This window comes from Larus michahellis, chromosome 6 (genome assembly GCF_964199755.1).
Source record: "Larus michahellis chromosome 6, bLarMic1.1, whole genome shotgun sequence".
NCBI lineage: Eukaryota > Metazoa > Chordata > Aves > Charadriiformes > Laridae > Larus > Larus michahellis.
Genome location: NC_133901.1, coordinates 24073182 through 24086951, shown reverse-complemented (window position 1 = coordinate 24086951; position 13770 = coordinate 24073182). Strand labels below are relative to the sequence as shown.

Below are 13770 nucleotides of genomic sequence, written 5' to 3'. Positions count from 1 at the left end.
CTATATCTAGAACAATTCTTCTAGGTTTTTTTTTCTAAAATATAAAATCAATATAGAGCATGTTATGAAACCTTTGCTTCCATACAACACGTGCAATTTAAACTGAATCATGTTCTTTGTAGGCCAGTTTAATAATATTTTATAAGCAAAACAGCTTTTAAGTGGGAAAATATAGATAAAGTTAATCTAATTTGATGTGGTTTTTTGAGGCACAAAAGCTTGGTTTTCAATGTTTTATGACAGCATGCATGTAGATGACATTTGTGTTATGTAGTATAAGGCTATGAAGCAAAATACGTGTCGTGCCTGTTTTGTCTGAAGTTTGATGTTTTTAGGTTGTTGCTGTCACTACTGTTTTTGTCTGAAACAGTGAACACGTTAAAATATCCTTCAAGTATTTTTTTTTTCTTTTAACCCCAGTTATTTTCTTAGATCTTATTTAGAAAGAATGGAAAAGATATGAAATACACATTTCATATGCTTCATACATTTCATATATTTAAATATGGCCCTTAAGCATAGATTATGGATGGGACTAACAGTTCTTCCTAAGTCAATGAAAGATAAAAATCCTGCTATTTTACTTTACTTACTGATAACTGTTCTGACATGGATGGGCTTTATGAGGGCTTCTGAAAGGAAAGGCATGTAGTTGGAGATTTTGTTGTCAGGGGTATTCAATTCATATTGATGCATTAATAAGAAGGCTCGTGTATGTAGACATTTAAAATATTGGTAGGTAATCTAGGAAATTCTGACGAATTGGTCACTACTGTAGCTGATCAAAGCCATGGAGGTCCATTGGAATTGCCAGTACTGGGAGAACATAAACTTGGAAAGTGCAAAAGTCAGTTCTGAGAGATAACGAGCAAACCTCTTAAAGCTGTGATACCTCTTTCTATGGTAAAGTTGTGTTACTGCTCTCCTCTTAACACAAAAGTACCAGGAAGTGTATGTAGGGAACGTTGTTTCATTTACCCTAGAGCTGCCAGAGAAGTGCAATTTTTAGTGTCTTTTACACAAAAGTATAAAGCTCAGCCTAGGACTGTAAACTTGAAGAGAAATTAACAATTAAAGATAAAGGAAGAGTTTTCCCCAGTAGAGGAAGATCAGGTTAGAGACCACTTGGACAATCTGGGCATCCATAAGTCCATGGGCCCTGATGAGATGCACCCGCGAGTACTGAGAGAGCTGGCAGATGTTATTGCTTGGCCACATTCCATCATCTTTGAAAGGTCATGGAGGACAGGAGAGGTGCTTGAGGACTGGAGGAAGGCCAATATCACTCCAGTCTTCAAAAAGGGCAGGAAGGAGGGCCCAGGGAACTACAGACCGGTTAGTCTCACCTCCGTCCCTGGGAAGGTAATGGAGCAACTTGTTGCAGGTGTCATATCCAAGCACGTTCAAGAGCAGGAAGTTATTGGAAGTGGTCAACATGAATTTACCAAGGGTAAATCGTGCTTGACCAATCTCATAGCCTTCCATGATGTTATAACTGGTTGGCTGGATGAGGGGAGAGCCGTAGATGTCATCTACCTTCACTTCAGCAAGGCTTTTGACACTGTTTCTCATAACATCCTCCTTAGGAAACTGAGGAATTGTGGACTAGACGAGGGGACAGTGAGGTGGATTGAGAGCTGGCTGTGTGACAGGACCCAGAGGGTTGTGATTAATGGAGCAGGGTCGAGTTGGAGGCCTGTAACCAGTGGTGTCCCTCAGGGGTCAATACTTGGACCAGTATTGTTTAATGTATTCATCAACGACCTGGACAAGGGGACAGAGTGTATGCTCAGCAAGTTTGCTGATGATACCACACTGGGTGGGGTGGCTGACACCCCAGAGGGCTGTGCTGCCATCCAGCGTGACCTGGACAGGCTGGAGAGCTGGGCAGAGAAGAACCTAATGAGGTTCAACAAGGACAAGCGTAGGGTCCTCCACCTGGGGAGGAAGAATGTCAGGCACCAGTATATGTTAGGGGTGGACCTGCTGGAAAGCAGCTCTGAAGAAAAGGGTCTGGGGGTCCTGGTAGACAGTAAATTATCCATGAGCCAGCAATGTGCCCTTGTTGCCAAGATGGCCAATGGAATTCTGGGCTTCATAGGGAAGAGTGTGGCCAGCAGGTCAAGGGAGGTCCTTCTCCCCTCTGCTCTGCACTGGTGAGGCCACAACTGGAATACTGTGTCCAGTTTTGGGCTCCCCAGTTCAAGAGGGACAGGGAACTACTGGAGAGAGTCCAGCGCAGGGCAACAAAGATGATTGAGTCATTGGAGCATCTCCCTTATGAGGAAAGGCTGAAAGAGCTGGGGCTCTTCAGCCTGGAGAAGAGAAGGATGAGGGGAGACCTTATTATGGCATACAAGTATCTAAAGGGTGGATTTAAGGAGGATGGAGCCAGACTCTTTTCAGTGGTTCCCAATAACAGGACGAGGGGTAATGGGCACAAGCTGGAACATAGGAAGTTCCAAACAAATACGAGAAAAAACCTCTTTATGGTGAGGGTGACAGAGCACTGGAACAGGCTGCCCAGGGAGGTTGTGGAGTCCCCTTCTCTGGAGGCTTTCAAGACTCGCCTGGATGCAGTCCTGAGTAATGTGCTCTAGGCAATCCTGCTCTAGCAGGGGAGTTGGACTAGATGATCTCTAGAGGTCCCTTCCAACTCTGAAAAATTCCGTGATTCCGTGATAAGTATTCTTAAAACTGAGGTAGGCATAAAAGAAAAAATTGGAAATAAGAATAAGATGTGTACTGATCCTTGTCTCTTTACCTCAGGTATGCTTAGAAATTAGAAGTTCGGATAGGATTCATTAGAAGTTCCAAAGTTTCCTTCACTGAATTACACAAGGAGGAAAATGATCTTTGGGGTGGCCTATTATAGAACTCTTCAGAGAAATATAGGCGCTAAGACTGAATGGTTGTGGTATCATAAACACTTGAATATCAATGTGTTAGATACATCCAAGAAAGTAGTTTATGCACAACACAGGTACCAAGGATTCTCCAGTTTTCCAGAGAATGAAAATGACTGATCTTTTGTCCTCCCACTTTTCATTCAGTTAATAAGATGAAAGTAATGCTCACAGTTTTCAGTCTTGCTGAAATTTTCTATGCTCTCAGACTGAAAATATTTTGTGTTGTTCTTTTCTTGTTTTTCTGATCAGTGTTAGGCCAATAGAATATAACACCTTGTTAGAGGATATGTAGAGTAGTAATCTAAGGTCATTAGTTAGCTATTTTTTGGATGATGTCTGTGAATTCCTAGAGTTCTAGGAATTCCATGGATTTTCCATGACTAGACTTACTCATCAATTTTTTATATGGTGTATGAAGTATCCCCTCTTGTATTCACAGACAATGTCAATAGAGTTTACTTCCCCCCACCCTTTGTAAGCACATGAAATGTGTGAGGAATAGTGCTCCTGAATGACTGCCTGGACTTTAAGTGATTTTTCCACATTTGTATGGGCAGAAGAGGTTAGGAGGATAAAAGTATCAATTCAAGATTTTTTTTTTTCTGAAATCCTCCTTATAGAGGATATAGTATAGTAGAACTTCATGTTTTCACCAACCCCTGTTTTCAAAACCCTGGTGAGGACAGCCCATTTCTGTCTTATTTCAAAGTAGCACTTTCCTGCTTTGCTTTAAGACTACAGGCTCTTGCTACAGCTGTGGCTTCAGTTCATCAATTACAGCCAGTTCTGAGAGCTGCAGAATTCTGATAATGAGAGTTTTTCATTTTATATAGGTCACCACAAGGACCCAAGAACAGAAATCAGATAACAGGAAGCAATTGGAAAGAAAATGCGAAAATCCAGTAACTATATCTTTTAACAGGGAGCTAATTGGGTAAAACTTTTATTCCAGAAGTTTGATTAGCAAAGCCTCAATTTTAATTTAAGACATTATAGTCTATGGCTTTTCTGGGTAGAAGATATTTTGTGAGGTTCATAGATTCAAGCACCTCCATCAGAGAGATACGAGTCCTTTAAAATGCAAAGATTCTTTTTACATAGCAGTTTTTTTTTCATATAATCCAGGTGAAAACAATTGTTAATGAATTTTTAATGTTTTTTTCAGGAATAGTCACTATGCAGATGAGTGCATATTGGAAAGGTACTGTCCTCTTCCCCCTAATTTTAAGCATCTTGTGGTTGACTTAAAAATGTAGTATTTAGCAGCTGAGGATATCCTGCAGTGCATGAAATCTCTCTGGGGACTAAGGGGTTTTTGCGTAGGAAGTGGATTAGTATCTTTCATTTGTACAGTCTTCTTTGATCTTTGAGAAATTCCAAAATTATGATGATCCACTTAACAGAGGATCCAAATATAATTTAGCAGATCATTAGTGAAATAAGTATTGGTAGTAGCACTAAAAGGCCGAGTCAGGCTTTTTTTAAACTATGACTTAGCATTATACGCATACAAAAAGAGATTTAGAACGTAGTTCAGAAACTTGGTCGAGTCCCTGCTTTACTGCGCTTATACCTGTAATTTAGGAATATATGGTAACCTACAAAGCTATGTATGACCGTGTCCTTTCTGTAGGAACATTTCTAGTGCAATAAAAATTAAACATCCTGCTGGAGAAACTGAGATCAAAGAACTCCATACCTCAATAAGAAAGGCACTTGCCTGGGATTTGGTAAATGTAGTTTAAGTGCGTACTCTAATGGAGACATAATTACATGTCTGAAGTAAAACAGTGTTAACGGGTGAAGCAGAGACCTATGCCAGAATACCTGTTATGCTGAAAGCCAGGTCACTAATGAAGGGTACATGAGTGGGATTCAAGTCTTCAGTCTCAGACCTACCCAACAGAGTAGATAATGAGAATTTCTCATTATTGCTGTAAGAAATAACAAAGAGGTATATAAAAAAACAGGGAAGCTTCTAATGCATTTTTGAAAATGCTTACAATTTTTAAGGCAAATGACAGTAATAAACACTGGACAAACTGATCTATGGAACATTTTAGTCGGTAGAAAGTATAATCTTTTTTATTTCGAACGAGGCTATTCATGTATTTAGTATTTATACAAATCATTTATATTTTGACTGTTTCTCTTTCAAATTTTGCTCTTCCTCTCAAATATTTTTTGAATACCACCACGATTGTTATCTTTCAGTTTGTTTACTCATAACCCTTCCATCCCTAATGCAATTTCATGATGCTCATGCACGCTGTCCCGTGCTTGGCTTTTGGCCTGTGGGCAAATATTGATTGTAAGAAAAATTAAGGATGATGCCCTGTTTGGTTCAGTTTTCTACTGCAGGGATCAGAGAATCTGTAGTATTAACTATGTAGTGTGTAAACTGGTACATTCCAGATGAAAATTTCTGTGATTCTGTGATTTACCAGGTGTTTTGACTCTTTCGTATCAATTTTGGGAGACAGTTACTTTATTTAAAGAATATGAAATGTATTAACTAGGAGTTTTTCCCTTGGGGGAGTTGCTTGCGTTGTTAGATCATTTCTGTACTGCTATTTGCTGTGGGGTGTGACTTGTCATATTATTGATGCTTCTGAAACACTGCTGTTCATTTCTGAGTGTGTACTAATGATTTATCTATCGGAAGCGTTTAGACTGTGATATTAAAAATAATAAAATGGACAACAAGAGCTAGACAATCTAACAAAATCTGCTATTTGAACATTAATGCGTGTGTATGTCTGAGTTAATTCAACTAATTAAACAGAAAGTTTTTTGATGTTTTCATCTCAAATTTATTACTCTATTAAAAAAATTGTAGAGAAAAGACTTTTGATGCTAAATCAAGAGAATTCCTGTCATCTAGTTATGCAGATGTTTGTGTATTAAGAATGTAGGTGTCATGCATTCCTTCAGTTGAAGAGTGTCAATATTTCTTAAAGATTATAAACTCTGCTGTCTTGTCGCATCAGTAGGTATCTTATTACTTGCTTTGTTAATGAATAGCTTATTTTGTCTCAGGGCTTGATTGTTTTTTATAATTATTAACTAGCAATTTTATTTCATTTTTCCTTCAGTATAAAAATACTTGATACTAGTTGGGATGGGATTTGTAAATAAAACTAATACGTTTTGCTAGGATTGATATAGTTGGAAAATTCAGACAAGCTAAGTGCATCTAATAGTAATCACTGATAGGTTAAATCGTATAGTTCATTTATATGTAATATAGAGTAATATGCATTTTTTTCCTCCATCGCAACTTGGAAAGAGCTCTTTATGATAAATAAAAGTTACAAGAACAAAAGGTTCAGTCTTTGTGAGCAGAACAGGGAGTTATAAAATTAGTGCAAGAAAGTGTTCAGTGCGCTGGATTTGCTGATCTGGGATAATATAGCTTCACCATAGGATGACCGATGAAGATACAGAATGCGTCTACTGGGATGGAGATAAAAAGATAATTCTATTTTTGGAAATATTTCTATAATAAGCAGGGCAGGCTAAATAGGTAGAATAGATGTGGTGATTTTTATTAAAAATAAAAAAAATAAGAGAAAATAAGAATGAATCCAACCCCCATATAATAGTCAGTGCTTTGTTTTGCAAGGTCATTGCAATTTGAAATCTAATAAGAATTGGTGATGAAGAGCAATAGTAAATCAGCAGGCAGAATTTTCTGCATTAAATAACAGAACTAGTACAGTTGCAGTAGGGTATATCCTAAATTGTGAGTATAATTCTAACTTCAGTACTCCGGAATGCATTTTTAGTTCAAAGCTGATTGTATCATGGGACAAGAAAATACAGGTAGTTACCAACATATGGAAAGTTATTCTAAAGGAAACAGAGTAATTATTTTAGGCATTTTACCAGATGGTTTGTCATCTAAAAACTGCTTTGCTTTGCTTTTATTTTTCTGACTTTGCAATCAAAGTGTGGGCAGAAGGAATGTACCCTAAAGAAATTTATTATGTGATAGTGCCATACTTCAGTCCACTTATAATACTGGCCTTCCAATTTCCAAATATTTACCTGGCAGATCTCTGTACACGTTTGCAGTGGAATATGGATTGTAGATGCCACAAGGAATTATAGGCACACCTACAGCACTACTGGCTGTAATTTTACTGGCTTATGCAGGATGAGGTTTCTGTGGTTAGTTGTTCAGTTAAGATAGCTAGATTTTTTCTAGTTGCGTTTCACACATAAGTAACATTGACTGTGTTCCGCATAAGACTAAAATAATTATTTTGCATGATGTGTGTCTGCGGAGTTAGGAAATATGTAAATATTTCAGGTCTTTTTTACAAATCACAATGCAAGGAAGTTGCAATTCAGACAGCCTGAAGGTTGTTCCTTTCCTTTTAATGTTTTCAGGAAAAGCATTCCGTGCTTTATCAAGATTCAAATCCTGTTGAGAACATAAATTAAAATGAAATCGCTAATTATTTTGTCCTTACTTGGCATTTTTGCGTGCAAGAAATTATTCCTGAATGTCTTCATAAAATATGCAGTCTGCTCCAGCAAAGGCTAATAGAAAAGTAACAGAAGTGTGACAAATCAAGCTGGAAATATATTGGCAAAACGATGTGACAAAGCTTGTTCAAGAGCCACCTGCTTTTTTTCTTACCTTTCAGTCTCTCAGTTTTTCCAAATTCAATACCAATCCACAAGGCCAGAAAGACAAAGATCCCTTAAAATTTCTCTGTCTTGCAGTTTGCAGGCTTCTCTACTCTCTTGAATCTATGGAGGACAAGCGTGACGAGCCAGAACTAAACTGATATTTAACCTGACTGCACATAGTCACTAAATTCCAGTAAAACTGTCTTGGGCACTAATTCATTCCTGGGAAGCTGTTTTTTGAAATTTAAAATAATTAAATAAAAGTAAGGCTGTTGGAGAAATGACAGCTTTGGGTATAATTAAGTATTATATTTTGTGTACACTTGTGTTTTAAATACCTTTTTTTATTTTTTCTGGCTAATTATTTATGCAGATGTTGGCACTTTGAGTTGAAACAGTACATTTTACTGCATGCGTTGTGTTAGGCTTTCTAGATATCTGTCCCTTTGTTGCGTTTGATATGGCAAAAGCAGATAGTGAAGCAGAATTCAATCTTGCTGAAAGCAGTAATGAGCTAAACGGTTTATCTGATTTAAATGGGAATTTAATGTTTCATTTACTCTTTTTTGTTATTGCTGTCACAAAAAGTCAGTGATTCGGCAGAGGAGACCATAAGAATAAAAGTAACTTTATACGTACTCCTGTATCTCTCCATCCCCGAGGCTTTAAACATCATTTCAGTACCATTTCACAAATTCTGACCTATTTCTTTTAAGTATGAAAACTATGAAGATTTAGTATATGTCTGGTTGTGGTAATGTTTGTCTTTGTCTTTTGATTTTAAGACCATAAATGGTATTTTGCTTCTGCCTTTTTTTTTTTGTGTGTGTGGTTTTTTTTTTTTCCTCTGAGCTTCTTTTTTTTTTTTGTAACCTATGTTTGGTCCTGGAATTCCGTGAGGTATTAGTAGACAATGCATGTCAGGAACAATTAACAAAAATTGACTGGAGTTTCTCTTAATCAAATGCAGGAAGGTTAGGATAATGATTTGGTTACCGCCAAGAGATATTGTTCCTTCCAGATGAGCTTGTAATTAAGCAGGAGATCGTTGGAGCTGGGAGAGAAAATTGTATGAAATTAGTAAACTAGCAAAGCAGACTGTAAGGCTGTAAAAGAGGGATACTTCTTCTTCAGCCACTTTTGGAAAGAAGAGTGGATTTTACAACCCTAAATATAGCAAGAAAGCTTCAGGAATGACTTGCAACCCATGTATCCTACTGTAGTCTGCACAATGGAAAAGGGATTTTGTTCATATGCTGCTGTTTTTCCACCAATTGTACTTCTTTTCTTTCATTTTCACCTAGTAAAGTGGGTGCGTGTATGAAATCTCAGTGTCTGAGCGCCAATTGACATCATTGTCATTTCATTTTCAGATGTAAAAGATGAGCTAAAGAAGTCCACAGTGAAATCATCTTTGAGGACGATTTTCTCATATAACAAGTGCGTGGACATTTGGATGATGGTGTCCTCCAAATGAGAAATTAAAGAGATGTTGGGGGTGCATTTGAATGCATTTGGACCCAGAGAGGCAGTATTAAAACTGGGCACAGTAAATCAAATGCTACCGTAACCCAGGCTTTGTTATGAAGTTTAGCATGTTTGTGAATAACCATCAGAACTGTGTGGAGGATATTGGAGTTATTGACAGATTAATTCCTAATACCTGCTAGGCAAAGTTACAGTGTTTTCTAGGATACTTACTTATTCTCTTATTCTGAGTCATATTTTGATTTTGAAACTGACACCTTTTTACTCAAGGATGCAAATATACATAAATGCCTGTTGCTCATTAGTGGTTCAGTTCCAACATATGTTAGATCGCCAGTTGGATGAAAAAAGATGAAAACAGGAGGGTCTAAAAATCTGTAGTCTTTAAGGATGCAATTGGAGATGATGTCCTATGATGGTACTGCAATTACAATATATTTTAGCATTTATAGAGAATTTATAGAAAATTTGAACAAGAAGCAGTAGTAGTATGCTTGGAATTTTCACAAGAAAGCTGTTTGGAAGGTGAGCAACAGCCTGATTTTTCCAGAACAGGACAGAGATGGGACTAGATCATTATCAGGTTGTTTCTGTTCCAAACCATAGGTCTCAATAGTTCTAAAAATTCTTTCTACTGTGTGCCCTGCAATAGATGGATTTTTTTATGCCTCCTACATATTTATCTTGTAAGTAAAAGTAATAATGGAAAGCTTATACGGTATAACCTGCATAAATAACATTTTTGGCTTTAATGGTTTAGAATTTAACTTTTTTTCCTCTTTGTCTCTTAAGACTAACATTTCAGAAAGTAGCACTTGTGCTACTTTGCTTTTTGTTTTAATGTAAACAGTTGATAATCTATGAGTATTTTGCACCTGAATACTTCAAGAACACATCTGTAGGTGGAGATTTCAGGTTAAGGATGCAGTACCAAGTCTAGCAAGTACTTAGTGCTAACTCATTTTTTAAACGTTTACATATTATTATGTAAAATACTTGTATTCTTCTGTCCTTGCAATACAAATCTATTTCTTTGGCCTAAAAACTGTAGCACTAGCCATATTTGTCCCTCTATTTCATCTGTAACTCAGTGTCTTGTTGCAATAGAGAAAAGAATCCTGAACCCATGATTCATCATCTTTAATATTAGAAAATCAGACTGATTCTGTGACTAGATGTTTTGATTAATACTTCTTTCTCTTGTATTGTCCAAGTATGTTTTTGGTCTCTTCTGATCAAATTCTCTTAGCTTCTTTTGTTCTTGGTCTAGACTCTCTCTCCCAGTATTGATTTCCTATTTCAGAGTTGTCCCCCTTCTACATTAAATAGGAAATTACGTGATAAGAGAACTTTTTATTTAGCCTTAAAAAAATAAATCTTATTTATCAGAAAAATATTTTAATTGTGTCTTTAATTCAAGAATTTCTGTAAGGCAAAAGGCAAGTGTATTAATGGGAAGAGGTTTGCCAGGGTTAATTGCATCATCGTTTTCAAATTTTTTTGACTTTCAGTGGAATCTTGAAGGAACACTGTAAATCTGAAAGGCTTCCTGAGCATAAGGAAGCAAGCAAGATACAAGAAAAATTAAAAGAAAATTATTTTCATTTTCTCTTTCTTGTCTATACTCTTGTTATCCTTTTAACTACTTGTTTTAATTAAAATGATTTTTCAACCAACTAACAGTGAGGGAACAATGACTAATGACAAAATTTATGCCACAATGAGGTTATGCTGTGTTTTACCAATTTGCAAATACAGTGTTAAGAATCTTATCCTACTCCATTGCACTTTCTGTCCTCAGAGGGAATGGCAGTTGTGTAGTGTCTTAAAATATCATGTAACCTGACACAATAAGATACGTAGGATATGGCACAGCAGGGATTTAATGAGCCATTTTTTAATCCATCACAGAAGCTTTCTGCAAGGCATGCCCGTAGCAGTGGTTTAAAAATGTTACATTTCTTTTTCTATTTTTCCTATTTTTTTTTGTTGTTGTTTGTTTTAGTATAAACATATTGCTGAAGGTCAAGGACAAAATACTGATGCAAGATGTGTATTTGTAGTTCTTAATAATTTTAAAAAATATTTGACATTTGTCAAAAGATTCTATCTCATCCTGTGACATAAATGCATGCATGTACAAATTGAATTTTACATTGAGTTGGATATATACTATTGTGCAAAATGTACTATACTGTTTTGCTGTTTGCAGACTCAGTGTTTAACTGCCTATTCAAATGTTTCAATATAGTTACAATAGTTACAGTAGGAAAAGTAGCAATTTTAATATCATGACTAACACTTATATTGGAGCTACGCATTATGAGCGACAGTGTGCAAGTGCCTCACTAATGCATGTGACCTGGAGGCAATATTCTGGGTGATAGCCTCAGAAATAGCCTAGAATTCTTTTCTAGTAGCAGGAAATATTCCCTTGAATTCTTGTAGCTGTTTCCAAGGGAGGTAACTGCTTCAATCTCTAAACACTTGATAATCTGGAGAAAAAGAATATTCATAAACACTTCTCCTTACCTCTGGACTGCTATCAGACACTTTCGTGTGTCTTATTATCTATTATATCATAAGTCAGTATGGGAGAGTACTGTTCACAAGCTCTGATGTTTGCCACCAGAACTGAATGTTTTGTTGTAAGAATTAATGAATCTTGCAAAAAAAACCCACCCAACAACGCACATAAAACTATTCAAAATTCAAGCATGCATACAGGACTCTAATTAATAAAAGGCTGCTAGAGCTACGTGTGAGAAATATAATTCTGATGCTATTGTCTTTGTATTCAATACAAAGCTTCCCAGCATGATTGTGGTAAGATCTGCAAATCCTTACTCTCCTGATTTTTGTGGGTAATTATCATACATGCGTGCAAGAGAATGGTGATGTGACAGAACCTCAGAGGATCTGTGTCTAAACCAGTAAAGGCAATCCATTTTGTCCTTGAATAGAGTGAGTAGAAAGAGAGTTATGTGTCATATAGATAGGAAATGACATATAGTGGCAAAACAAATGAGGATCATTGTAAGAGTTGGTTTTAATATTTTGATTACTACGACGAAAGGACCAGAGGAAAAAAGCAGGTAATATCACTATACCAGTATATAAATCCAAAGTATACCCACATCTCTGGTAGTCTCTCCTCACCTCAAAAAGGGACAGTGAATGATAACAAAGTATATGAAACAGCTTCTGAATGTCTAGGACTTTTCTCGTTCAACCTCTTTTCCAAACACAGTTCCAACAGAAGTCTCTAAAATAATGAGTGATGTGATGAAGAGAGCAACATACTTGCTAAATATCACAGGATAAGGAGTAGGGACATAAAATTACCAACCAGAAAATTTAAATCAGGTGAAAGGAGTGTTTCCGTATTCAGCACAGAAGTTCTACACTTTAGTTATTGCCATAGAATTTTTTTAGATGCCACGAAGTAATGCTGAGTTCAGAAAGTGATAAATCTAATTCATAGCATCAAACATTAAGGGACTGGGCCAATAACCATAAATTAATATTGGGGTTATTAGCTAAAACAGCAGATGTGAAGTCACTCAAAGAGAGTAATAAAGGGTTTGGAGAAATAAAAACATATGGGGAATTACCTGTGACATAAGTTTCAAATTGCCTCGATACAGACTAATTCATGAGGGTAAACCATCAAAAGCTAAATTTGTATGAGTGAGAGAAATTATAGAATGGCATTGTTTAAAAAATATTCTTGTTTCTAAAGCTTATAGTAGACGGCAAAATGACAGTGTGTATACAGTGTAGTTTGATGACAGATATAAGGTCATTTGATAAATGACCTTCTGAAAAAAATTCATAGGTCACAGCCCTGCTTTCTACAGTGCTAGAAAAACGGGCTTTAAAGTATTCTATCTGATTTTGTAAATTCCAGTGTTTAGACCAACTGAAAGAGAGACTTAAGCAAAAACTCCATATAATACTTTATGCCCAAAATGGACAGGGCCCCTTCATTTGTGCCCTTTCATCTACAGGGGGCACAAATCCTGTCATTTCTTTCAGGAACTGTTCATTAATATTGTAATGCATTCGGTAAGAGCTATGATCTTTAGGGCAGATTTAATATTATAGATGATGAGTTTATTGCTGGGAACTAGTGAACTGAAACTTGACTCATTTTACCATTTCTACATGTATCTTTCATCATGTTGAACAATGAACATACATGGCATCCTGAAGGCACCAGTAAGATCTTAAAACAAACAACTTTCTGCTTGTTATCGCTGAAGTGACAGAGAGAAGAGAAATACTAAACACACTGAGGCATAATTCTCCTATTTGCAATGACAGGCTCCCTGTAACTTGCTGCAGGAGACCTGAGATTGCATATCAGTGTCCCAGAGAGGTGGGCTTAACACCAAGTTTCTATTTCCCTAGACCTAAGGATTTTAGAGGTTTAGTGTCCTGTTTTGAATTGCCCTAGCAGGAAGGCACAGCTATTTGCACCAAAGAAATGAAAAGTCTGTGTATATAACTAGAAGCTGTGAGAGTGATTGAGAAGCTGAAATTACAAGAGAATAATCAAAACCTGATATTAGAAAAATTGTATTGACATAACTGGATACACAACTGGAGTACTGTGTCCAGTTTTGGGCTCCCCAGTTCAAGAGGGACAGGGAACTACTGGAGCGAGTCCAGCGTAGGGCAACCAAGATGATTATGGGACTGGAGCACCTCCCTTATGAGGAAAGGCTGA

The 13770-nt window shown here is 36.7% G+C and overlaps 1 protein-coding gene across 1 annotated transcript in view; it reads left to right on the top strand.

The window, feature by feature from the left end:
• The window catches only part of DNER (delta/notch like EGF repeat containing), a 136508-nt gene that overhangs the window by 29622 nt on the left and 93116 nt on the right, over positions 1-13770 (top strand). The gene's annotated exons all lie outside the window — the stretch shown is intronic.